The sequence below is a fragment of the Physeter macrocephalus genome, unplaced genomic scaffold (assembly GCF_002837175.3).
Source record: "Physeter macrocephalus isolate SW-GA unplaced genomic scaffold, ASM283717v5 random_1119, whole genome shotgun sequence".
Lineage (NCBI taxonomy): Eukaryota > Metazoa > Chordata > Mammalia > Artiodactyla > Physeteridae > Physeter > Physeter macrocephalus.
In genome coordinates this window covers 14,553-25,000 of record NW_021146848.1, presented here as the reverse complement: position 1 = coordinate 25,000, position 10,448 = coordinate 14,553, and the positions used below count along the sequence as shown (strand labels likewise).

Below are 10,448 nucleotides of genomic sequence, written 5' to 3'. Positions count from 1 at the left end.
CAGAACAAGGATCCATCCAGGGTGGCTGAGGGAGGGGAAGAGAGTCAAAGACCATGAGGGCAGGGGAACTGATGCAACAGAGGTGACCCCATCCTGAGAAACACTGATGTTCACGCGAACCCAAGCAAATGAGAGAAATCCGCCCCTGGCAGCCCAGGACCAGGCCCCTGGATCAGCACCCACCAGGAGTCCAGCTTCCAGGACCCCAGAATCCGGGCTGCTGGGGTGACCCAGCTGGCCCATCCCTGCCCCATTTCCCAGCAGCCAAGGGAGACACTCCTGACCCCTCAAAGAAAGAGGCCAGAAGCCAGGGAAGGGCACAGGCAGACTTCCGAGGTGCCCAGCACACACCCGGTTCCTGGCCACCTGTCAGGAAATTCCCCCAAGGAGGTGCTTCTCAAAATGTGTTTCCCAACGAAGGGGTGCTTCTAGGACACTTCGGAGAAGGGGACAGAAAAAAGGAAGCTGAGACATTGGCATACCACCTCCCTCACCCTGGCCCACTTCAACCAGAGATGACGGGGTAATTTGGGGGGTAATCACCTTCTAACAGGGTACTTTCCCCATCAAGGAGACCCAAAGGACTCTCCACTGGTGGAACAGTAAACGAAGTGACGGGAGAACTGCTCTTTGGGAAGAAGGTCAGCGGGAAATCTGGAAGCAAGGGATGGCTGGTGTAAGCTGGGCCTCCACCCCAACCGGGGCCTATCCCTGAGTCCAGCCCACACTCCTGCCGGTGCAAAACCCCAGCACAGACAACCTACGGAAAGCTAGAATGGGGTAGTCCCTGCCCCCACCAGCCCGCGAAGTGAAAGCCCCTCTCCCTCCCCCAATGCCTGGGAGGCGCTGGCAGATTGCCCCAGCCCTGTCACCACCCAGTCTGCTGGCCTCTGCCTGCTTAGCTGCACATGTCCCTGCCTGGGCCCCTACCCCCGCAGGGGCCTGCCAGGAAAAACATTCTCTGGAATCCAGACCATGACCCACTTTCACACACACACGTAGGCAGGAATCCGCACTGTCCTAGGCCTGGGGACCTCCGAAGCTGCCCCCTGATTGACTTGGGGGAGAGAAGAAGAGAGACACAGACACTTCCACACTAGCAGACAGCCAGGTCCACCCCCTGGAGCCAAGCCCCTTGGGAAGGGGGCAGAGTATACTGGCCAGGCTGAGGTACAGGGCCAACAGCCAATCCGGGGGTTCCACAACACACACACACACACACACACACACACACACACACACACACACACACACACACACCAGCTGCCACTGGGAGGAAGGGGAGCCCCGTACAAGGGAACGGTGCCCATTTCCATCGGTAGCTCCTCCCCACCTCACCCCCACCCCCCTTGCTCTCAGCTACACATGTTAGAGGCTGAGGCAGTGGTCATCTGTTCTCTTACAGGGGGTCCAGGAACAGAAAAATGAAAACAAGAGTGGACTGAGTACCTTCAGGGTAACTACGGAACTCGGTCTCTGCATCTGTAAAGAGGAGCTAAAACTCCCGGTCCCAAAGAGGTGCTGGGAGGAGATGACACAGGCTCCAAGCCTGGCACCACTAGCTGCTTCTCATCACTTCCCTCCCCTCTCTGGAGGAGGGCTCCAAGGTTCAAGAAAATCCAGCAGCTCCTGCCCCTGTGTCCTTTTGTGGTAGGAAAGCGAGGGGAGCAGGGGCAGAAAATGACAAGTCATTCAACAGCCCCTTTGGGCCAAGCCTGGGCCGGGAACCCTGAGGGGACCCCAAATGAAAAAACCCCATCCCTGTCTCAATTGGGTCTGGTGAAGGACACAGGGAAATAAGTCAATACAACCCCACAATGAGCCTCTGCCTGCCTCTTTCCCCTGCCCCACGAGCCCTGTCTCAGAGCAAGAGTCCCCTCTTTCTTTTCAATTTCTTTTTTTTTTAATCTTTTTTGTATTTTTTGGCCACACCATGCGGCATGTGGGAATCTTAGTTCCCTGACCAGGGATCGAACCCAAGCCCCCTGCCTTGGAAGCACAGAGGCTTAATCACTGGACCACCACGGAAGTTCAAGAGTCCCCTCTTTCTTAGAGGTCACAGGTAAGAAGATTTCAGAGAAGCATTCCCGGGACTCAGGGAGCAAAGTTACCTCCAGGCATGCAACTTGAATCCTCCCTGCTGCCCCGGAAGTCCACTGTTTCCCTATTCACCAAAAACCAGACCTCTGGTGCCTGTTAGAAGCCTCTCAGCCCATCTCCTAGGCTCCAGCATTGCCCTCAACTCTCCCTTGCCTGCAGCTTCAAAGCTGCAACCAACTCCACAGAAAGGCAAACAGAGGCTGATGGGACAGAAGCAAGATCCCCCCCGCCGCCGCACTTGGGTGAGGCGTGGGCCAGCCCTGTCTCTCTGGAATCACCGTGGAGGTGGCGGAAGTGGCTGCTCACAGCCCTGGGTGAGGGGGATGCGTGAACTTCGGGTCGCTGTGCCTGCAGCCTGGTATCTTGCCCTCTGCACCCGGGCTGCCTATGACTCAGGGCTGGAGTATGAGACCTCTCCCTCCCTTCCTGTCACCCAGGGTTACAGTTTCTCACTCCTCCAGGGGCAACCCTAGCCCCACCCTGGCCAGGTCACCAGCCTAGCTCAGTTGGCCACCTGGGAGGCTGGCTTAAAGGCATAGACCGTGGCTGCACCACCCCAGATTCCCAGGGAGTGTTATTCCTGGTTCAAGAGCCCAGGGCCAGAGCATTCCTCAGGCCAGGGTCAGGAAGGGGAGGGACCACTATTAATGACACAGTGTAAATAAAAGTACTTTTTGCAAACACAACAGGCAGAAGAGCTGAGCACGAAGAACTTTAGATTTGAATTCCAGCTCTGGCGGAAAGGGGAGTGAGCCGCATGACCTGTCTGAGCCTCTGATTATGGGGTTCTTAATTTACAGGAGCGATCACATCTGCTTTGTGAGGCTCCTGCGAAGACTGAGCCTGGCACGTTCCAATAAGCCGTAGCTATTATGAATGGATGGTCACGGGATGATCGTGGGGTGCTCTCAGCTAGGAAATGAGGCACCAGGGCTGCAAGGCCTTTTCTCCTTTTTTGTGTCCAGCCCAGCTTCCTTCTACCTTGCTGCCCCCTGTGGGGGCTGAGAGGAGGGTGGTTCAGACAGCCAGAGGCAGAGAACTGTCCCAGTGGGGGAGTCCGGGGAACTAGCAGCTCACCAATCCTCCACCCTTCCCAAATGCCTCCACCTGTGTTCAGGAGCCGGGCGAAAGCAAGCCAGGGCAGACAGACATGGCAAGACTCTTGACAATGCAGGTCCCCAGATACGACTGCTTCCTCACAGGGTCTGGGACAAAACTCCACCTCCCTCAAAATGTAGAGGACGTTGTGAGACACAGCCCCTCTCCCTCCCCAAGAGCCCTGCAGCAGCCCCTGAGAGTGCCTGGCACAAAGTAGATGCTCAATAAATATCTGTTGAATGAATGAGTGATGTCACCCTGTTTCTCCCCCAACTCTGATCCCACAAGTCCTCCGGGGAAGCAAATCTCAACCTCAAACACCAGCAATACATATTTATTCAGGACACAGAGCACACTGGGTATGGCAGGTTGAGGGCAGGGTGGCCATCAGAGGTGACATACATAGCCTTTCACCCAGCTAAGCCTTTGGGAGATAAGGCTCAGGGAGGAGAAAAGGCTAACACCAAGGACGTAGCTTGTGCTCTGGGTCATGTCGTGTCTTAGGGAAATTGCAGTGAAACAGGCAAGTCTAATTTGGCTCTCTCCTGTTGTAAACGGGAAGCCTTGGGAAGTTGGTTAGCAACTGTATCTACGGGACTGAAGGTCCCCCCTCAGGTCTCAGTCCTGCAGGCACCAGGTCCCCATTCCAAGTGCCTGCCCTTACTACCTGAAGGGGCTTGGGAGGAATAGGTCTGATACCTGGATATTCCAGGCCTCCTGCCCAGTGCAGGGGGGAGGTCTCCCCAGGGCCACCTCCTGTAAGGAGAGTTCTAAAAAGAGAGAGGAATCACGAACTCTCACTTCCCAGGGCAACCTCCACCCGAATGTCCTCTTTCTGCGAGGGCAAGAGAACAGCTGGGGAGGGCACCTTGAAGGATCCCTGCACCACTCTCCTCTGACTCCAAAGGTGTGGGGCTTGAGAGAGTTCCCCAGCAAGGTAGGGGGGGCACAGCCTATACCACATCCCCTTCCGGGCACTTTAGTGCACTTCCCCACCTTCAAGGAAAAGACATTACCATACCCATTTGATAGATGGTGAATACTGAGGCCTAGAGCCATTCGTAGAGCTGGCAGGAGCAGACTTGGAACTATGACCAAGTCTCCCAACTCCCAGGCGAGCAATCCCTCCATCATATATTGCTTCTGCCTTACGTGGGTGGAAAGTGGCCACAGCCTCTTCCCAGTTCACGACCGTGCAGAAGAAGGAGGGCACAGGGAACTCAAGATGCAGAGACCCAAATCCCTACCACCGGGGAAGGGCAAAACCCCCAGTGTGAAAGGACAGAGAGCTCTCAGGTCCTGCCTCCAAGCTCAAATCCTGCCTTCCGGCATGGTCATTGGGAAGGTCAGTACCCACATCCCTTGTACCCATAACATGGCCTTCCTCTCCACCTGCCCAGCCAGGCCCAGGACAGTGAAACAGCAGCAGCCCCATATGCCCCTTTCCTCCAAGAGCAATTTCAAATGCATCTCAGAACCTTAGAACCCCACCCCCTCACCCTGACTCAGAGACCAAAGGTCACTGAGGAAGCACCAACCCCAAGGTGGAGGGGAAAGACAAAAGTATCCAACGAACTACCCTTTCCCAAACAAAACCTGGCTCCAGGTGGGCTCTGCACCCCTCTTCCATCCCATGACCCCCAGCCCCTGCCAGTCCAGACGGGAAGGAGGGAATCTTTGGACTTGGAGCCAGCTTTAGAAGGTGGATGACAGGCACGATGAGGAGGGGGACAAAATCACACAGGCTTCTCCTCCAGACTGGGGAGGGGATGCAGAGAGGAGGTGGATTTTGCCCTAGGATCTTCGGGAGATTAAAAGAGGCCAGGATCCTACCCCAAACTGCCGGAAATACCCAGTTCTACTCTCCGCCCCCCTCCAAAAGTATAATGGCAACCAGATGAACGAGTCCAGCATGATTGGGGCGGGGGGAGAGGAAGAAGACGCGTAAGGGCCCCCAGGGGACAGTGAATTTCCAGAAGGCCACCTTCCCTTCCCCCTAACACCTCCCCCTTTTCTTGGCTTCCCCTGAACTCAGCCAACCCCACCCTCCACTGGGGAAACCTGCTTTGAAAAGTTAGCTCTTTGTTCTACAAGCTGGACTCAGCCTCTGAGCACAATTTCAGGAGATTTCTGTGAAGCGACCCCCACCCACCCTACTCCAGCACGCGACCCCGCCCCGGCCCGGCTGGGCGGACTAGCACTGGGAGTTGGCTTCCAATTTGAGGTGGGGGCTGGGAAGCTACGGAGGACGTCTGCTAGTCCATCAACCGCTGACCCACCAAGAGGACTGCAGGTCGTGCAAAAAAAGGGGTCTCGCAGTGGGGCTTGGGGCCTTATCCGAAGGCCAGTTCACCAGATGCAACACTCGCCGGCTGACAGCCCCCGCGCTCCAGTCTCCAGGCCAGGAAGGCCGGCCATTCGCCGCCGGAGCGGACGGTTTCTCTGGGGCCCCCAACCTCTGCCCCGCCCCCCCGCCGCCCCCTCCCCCAGCGCCCAGCGCTTCCGCCTACTTGGCGCTCGGCGAGGCGGGGAGAGGGAGCGGCCGTCTCCTCTCACTCTCCCGGCCCTAGGGGGCGGGACTGCACCCCTAACCTTCCCTCACTCCCCCCACCCCCACTCCGGGGCCTGCCTTCCCTGCTCCACTCGCGTCCTCCCAACCCCTGGGCACAGAGCCCACTTCTCCAGTAGTGGCTGCCCGCCACGCGTGGACTCCTTGCCTCGCCCCAGATCTCCTGGTTTCCAGACGGGTCTGTCCCCACACCCCACGACACCGCCCTCCCTCCCTCCTCCCAGGATCGCGGGGATGAGGCGGCATAGACCCAGCCCCGCTCTCCTCCCCCGATCTGGAGCACTGCTCGGGGATTGCAAAGACGCGTCTCCGGGTCCCGCGTCTCACCTTATCCAGACAGTTCACCTTCTCCGTAGGGTACACGATCTTGCCGCACCGGGCGCAGTTGGGATTCATGGTTCCGGGAAAGGCTAGGGCGGGGACGCCGTAGCTCGCGCACGTTCTCTTTCCCCGTAGCGAGCTGGCGGGAGACGGCCGCGGCTGCAACTGCACAGACGACGGCGACGGCGGCTGGAGCTAGGGAACTGGCCTCCGCCTCCGCCCTCCTTCCCCTAATAAACACAGCGGGGAGGAGGGGCTGTACCGGGGCGGGGACGCGCCGCGGGCGCGGGCAGGGGCGCGCGCGGCGAGGCGCGCTCCGCGGGAGACCCGGGGCTGCGCGGGGGCGGGTTTCGGGGAGGACTGCGGGCCCGGGGGTACGCGCCTAGGTGAGCTCCCAAGCAGAAGGAGCCCTGGAGAGATAGGCTCGGAGGCTAGGCGCGGACAGACGACCTTGCCCAGGGCACTTCCGGCGAGGCGGAGCCGATCTGGCTGCACATCTGGGCGCCTGGGCTGCAGGAGGCGGGCAAACCCCTCGCACCCCGCCAGGGTGGGGTTTGAGCCCACCCGAACACCAAATCAGATTCTCCAGATTTGGAGACTTCCTTTGTACCCGTCGGTACCCGGCGAGAACCTGCGGACCGAACGGGAAGCCCCTGCTTCGCCCCCATTAGTCTACCCCTGCAACATCCTTTCCCACATTTGTAGGGCGGAACCAGTCCCTCCCGCCAGGACTCAGCGCCTCGCAGCCCTAGTTAGGTTTTCCTTCCCCGCGCCTCTGCCGTGCAGCTTTCCTGTGGTTCCCCGGATCCGGGGGCCTTCTGCTTTCTGCTTGGCCCCTTTTCCTCTTTCGTTCCTTTCTCCATATCCTTACTCTCCACCTTTGGTGTAGCGTTGACTTAACGCCCAAAAGAGCAGTATCCAAGCGCACGAACGGCGTGGGGGTATAGCTCAGTGGTAGAGCATTTGACTGCAGATCAAGAGGTCCCTGGTTCAAATCCGGGTGCCCCCTCGTAGCTTCTTTTCCCTAAATTTATGTAATTAGTATAATTTATTCTTGACTCATATTTTAACCTTGGGTTCTAGGTTAAGGAAAGCAGAGAAAAGCTATTTAAAAATTATTTTCCAACCGTAACGGAAAGCTTTCGGCTTTACTTCGTACTCAACAGGAAGAGGAGGTGGGTACAGGCACAAATCAGGTACAAAAGCTGCAGGTCCCCACTACCCACGCCAGCGGTATCAGGATTTCTGCGGTCACCGCTGGCAGCCTCAGGGGTGTCAGGCAGTTCCAGGAGCTGGTTCAGGAGACAAGACTTCCCCAAGTTCGTGTTCAGTTTTGGGTGGGGCTGGGTCAAGGGAAGGAAACCCAGAGACACAGACTTTCTCCAACTTAAACTTTCTTTATTACCGGTGAGAGGCGCATGCCGTGTTCACCTTTCCCTATTGCTCATGCCACCGGCAGAGTGAAAGCACTTCGAGAACGTCGAAATGGCCAATGCCGACCCAAAAGTTCATTTAATTTACAAAAATAAAGTTACATCCGGATGTAAACTGATATAAACTAATGACGTGGTTCTCAAACTTGAGCTTGCGTCAGAATTACCTGGAGAGTTTGTTAAAGCCCCTCCCGGTTTCTGATTCTCTTGGCCTGGAGTGGGACCCCGAGAATGTGCATTTTTAACAAGTTCTCAGGGAATGCTGATGCTGCTGGACCACACTTTGAGAACCACTGAACAAATAATAAAAGGCCATCAAGTTTCATAACGTAAAGATGGGGACAGATATCTATTGGCTGCGTGACTGACAGTATCACTATTGGGTCGGAGGAAAACGAGAAGGGAGCAAGGCCTCTCGACCAGGTTTTGCCCAAAAAAAGGAAAAAGAAAGAATAGTGGGAGAGGCATGCTTCTTCAGACAGGGGGCAGTTGTGATATTTTAAACTCGGAATTTGGTTGTGTCAGCCCTCTGGGCCCTGGGGGAATACTACTCGAATGCATTTTTCCCCACGGCTCCCATTACTGTGCGATGCGTCGCGAAGCTGGATATGGCGATTAAACAGATCTGCTGTGCGGTGCAAAGCCCAGACCCGAGAAATAACTAATTTTTCACCCCTTTCCTGGACACCAGGCCTCAATCTCACCACCTGTAGGTGTAACGGGCCAAAGCCCTGCCTTTGAACTAATATAAAGAAAGAGAAAGCTGTCCACTTTTCACCCTCCTTCTTACATCTATGCTGTGTCCTGTTAAACTTCGCCACTATATAAACCTTCTGAACTTGGATTCTCTTCTAATCTGCCTGGTCAGAGTATGAACTAGGCAAAATAATATTGCCCCGCCCCAACATTCCATCACTCACCCCCCCCCCCCCGCAAAGAAACTGTAATTAACATTAAAACAATAAGTCTGGAAAAGTCTCAGGGACTGGAATGGTCTCAGCCTTCTTTCTGCCTGCTGAGGCTTCTTGCCACTGAGTGGGAGTATTCAGTTGAAACATGGTAGAGTCACCCCTGTGCGACTTCTGGGGAGAGAAAAAATCCACCAGGTGCAAGAGGATCTCCAGGATCCTCTTTGGATCCTGGATTCAGAAACCTCAGACTCATGAGTTATTTGGGGTTAACCTGAGTGGCTGTGAAAAAGTGACAGGTAGACTAGGGGGCACCCGGATTTGAACCGGGGACCTCTTGATCTGCAGTCAAATGCTCTACCACTGAGCTATACCCCCTCTATAGGTAGGGACTTGGTAAATTCTTTTTAAATCCATTCCAAATTTTTCCTTCTGAAACTATCCAAAATTAGTTTCTTCTTGTTACATGATACTGAATTTAGTAATAACGAGTTTAAAAAGACTAACTAAAAACGTGGAATTTTGAAAACATGTGAACTTAGGTACCAATCCGCCTTTTCTAGGTTCAATTCTTTATCCACAATCCCACTCATCTCTTCACCCTAAGAAGTCAGAGAAGAGCTTCTTGCAAAACTGAATAGGGAATCCTTTCCCCTGGTCTCTCTAAAAAGAATGCAAACACCAGCTGAACAGATATCTCCACTGAGAGACTTTCCTGGGCTGTATTCTCTAGTGGTCCCTCTCTCTTTTTATGGAGCAACTACTATGTGCCCCACTCTAAGTGCAGAACATACTTTCAAATAGAAAGACACACAGGTTCTCAGTCTCACTGAGTTTAAAATCTAGTGGAGTTAGAATAGAAACAAATGCACAAATGAATAAACAAGGAAATGCCCAGTACTAATAAGGGAAGTGACTACAATGAAAAACAAGATGGTGTCTTAGGGAGGTCCAGGGGGGTATTTCAAGGTGGATAGTCATGGAAAACTTTTCTTTGCAGGTGATTTTGGAGTTAAGATGTGAATGATATGAAAGAGACAGCCATTTGCCCAGCCCATCTGTCAGGGGCAGGCATTCCAGCTAAAGGAAACGGCCACTGCAAAGGCCGTAGGGCCAGAGTAGCCGGAGGAACATGAAACAGGGGAGAGTGATTCAAGAGAGCTGGAGAAGTAGCCAGAGAGCCTTATAGGCCCAAGTAAGGAGTTTGGATTTTATTCCAAATGGATGAAAAGCCAGCCGTTGGACAGTTTTGAGCGGAGGGAATGGAAATCATCATTCACGCTATTGTGGGGGAGATTTACAGGGAGTGAAGAATAGAAACAGAGAATACATACAATGGAATACTATTCAGCCTTAAAAAGAAGGAAATTTTGCTATATGCGACAACAGGGGACATTATGCTAAGTGAAATAAGCCAATCATAGAAGGACAAATACTGCATGATTCTACTCACATGAGGTACCTAAAACAATCAAACTTACAGAAGCAGAGAGTAGAATAATGGTTGCCAGGGATGAGGAGAGAGAAACTGGGAGTTGCTAATCAATGCGTACACAGTTTCAGTTATACAACATGAATGCGTTCTAGAGAGCTGCTGTTGAACATTGTGCCTATAGTTAACAGCATTGTATTGTACACTTAAAAATCTGTTAAGAGAGTAGATCTCATGTTAAGTGTTCTTACCACAATAAAGAAAAAGAAGAAAAGTGGACAGAATAAAATTTTTAAAAAGAGAGAGAGAGGTTAGGTAGGATTCTATTGCAACAGTGCAAGTGAGAGATGGTAGCGATGTCTGAGACTACAGTGACGTATTAGTTTCCTGTTGCTGCTGTAACAAATTACCACATACTTATTTGCTTAAAACAACACAAATGTATTATTACCTTACAGTTCTGGAGGTCAGAATTCCAAAATCAATTTTACTGGACTAAAATCAAGGTCCTGGTATGCCCGCATTTCTTCTGGAGGCTTTAGAGTAGAATCAGTTTCCTTGACTTTTGTAGGTTGTAGAGTCTGCCA

General features: G+C 53.6%; 2 non-coding genes across 2 annotated transcripts; one reads left to right on the top strand and one right to left on the bottom strand.

Moving 5' to 3' along the window:
- The first annotated feature begins 7,025 nt into the window (after positions 1-7,025).
- On the top strand, positions 7,026-7,097 carry TRNAC-GCA (transfer RNA cysteine (anticodon GCA)). Its single transcript has one exon. It is a non-coding gene; the product is annotated as a tRNA-Cys (tRNA).
- Positions 7,098-8,735: 1,638 nt separating this feature from the next.
- Positions 8,736-8,807, bottom strand: TRNAC-GCA (transfer RNA cysteine (anticodon GCA)). The gene has a single exon. It is a non-coding gene; the product is annotated as a tRNA-Cys (tRNA).
- Between the last annotated feature and the right edge of the window lie 1,641 nt (positions 8,808-10,448).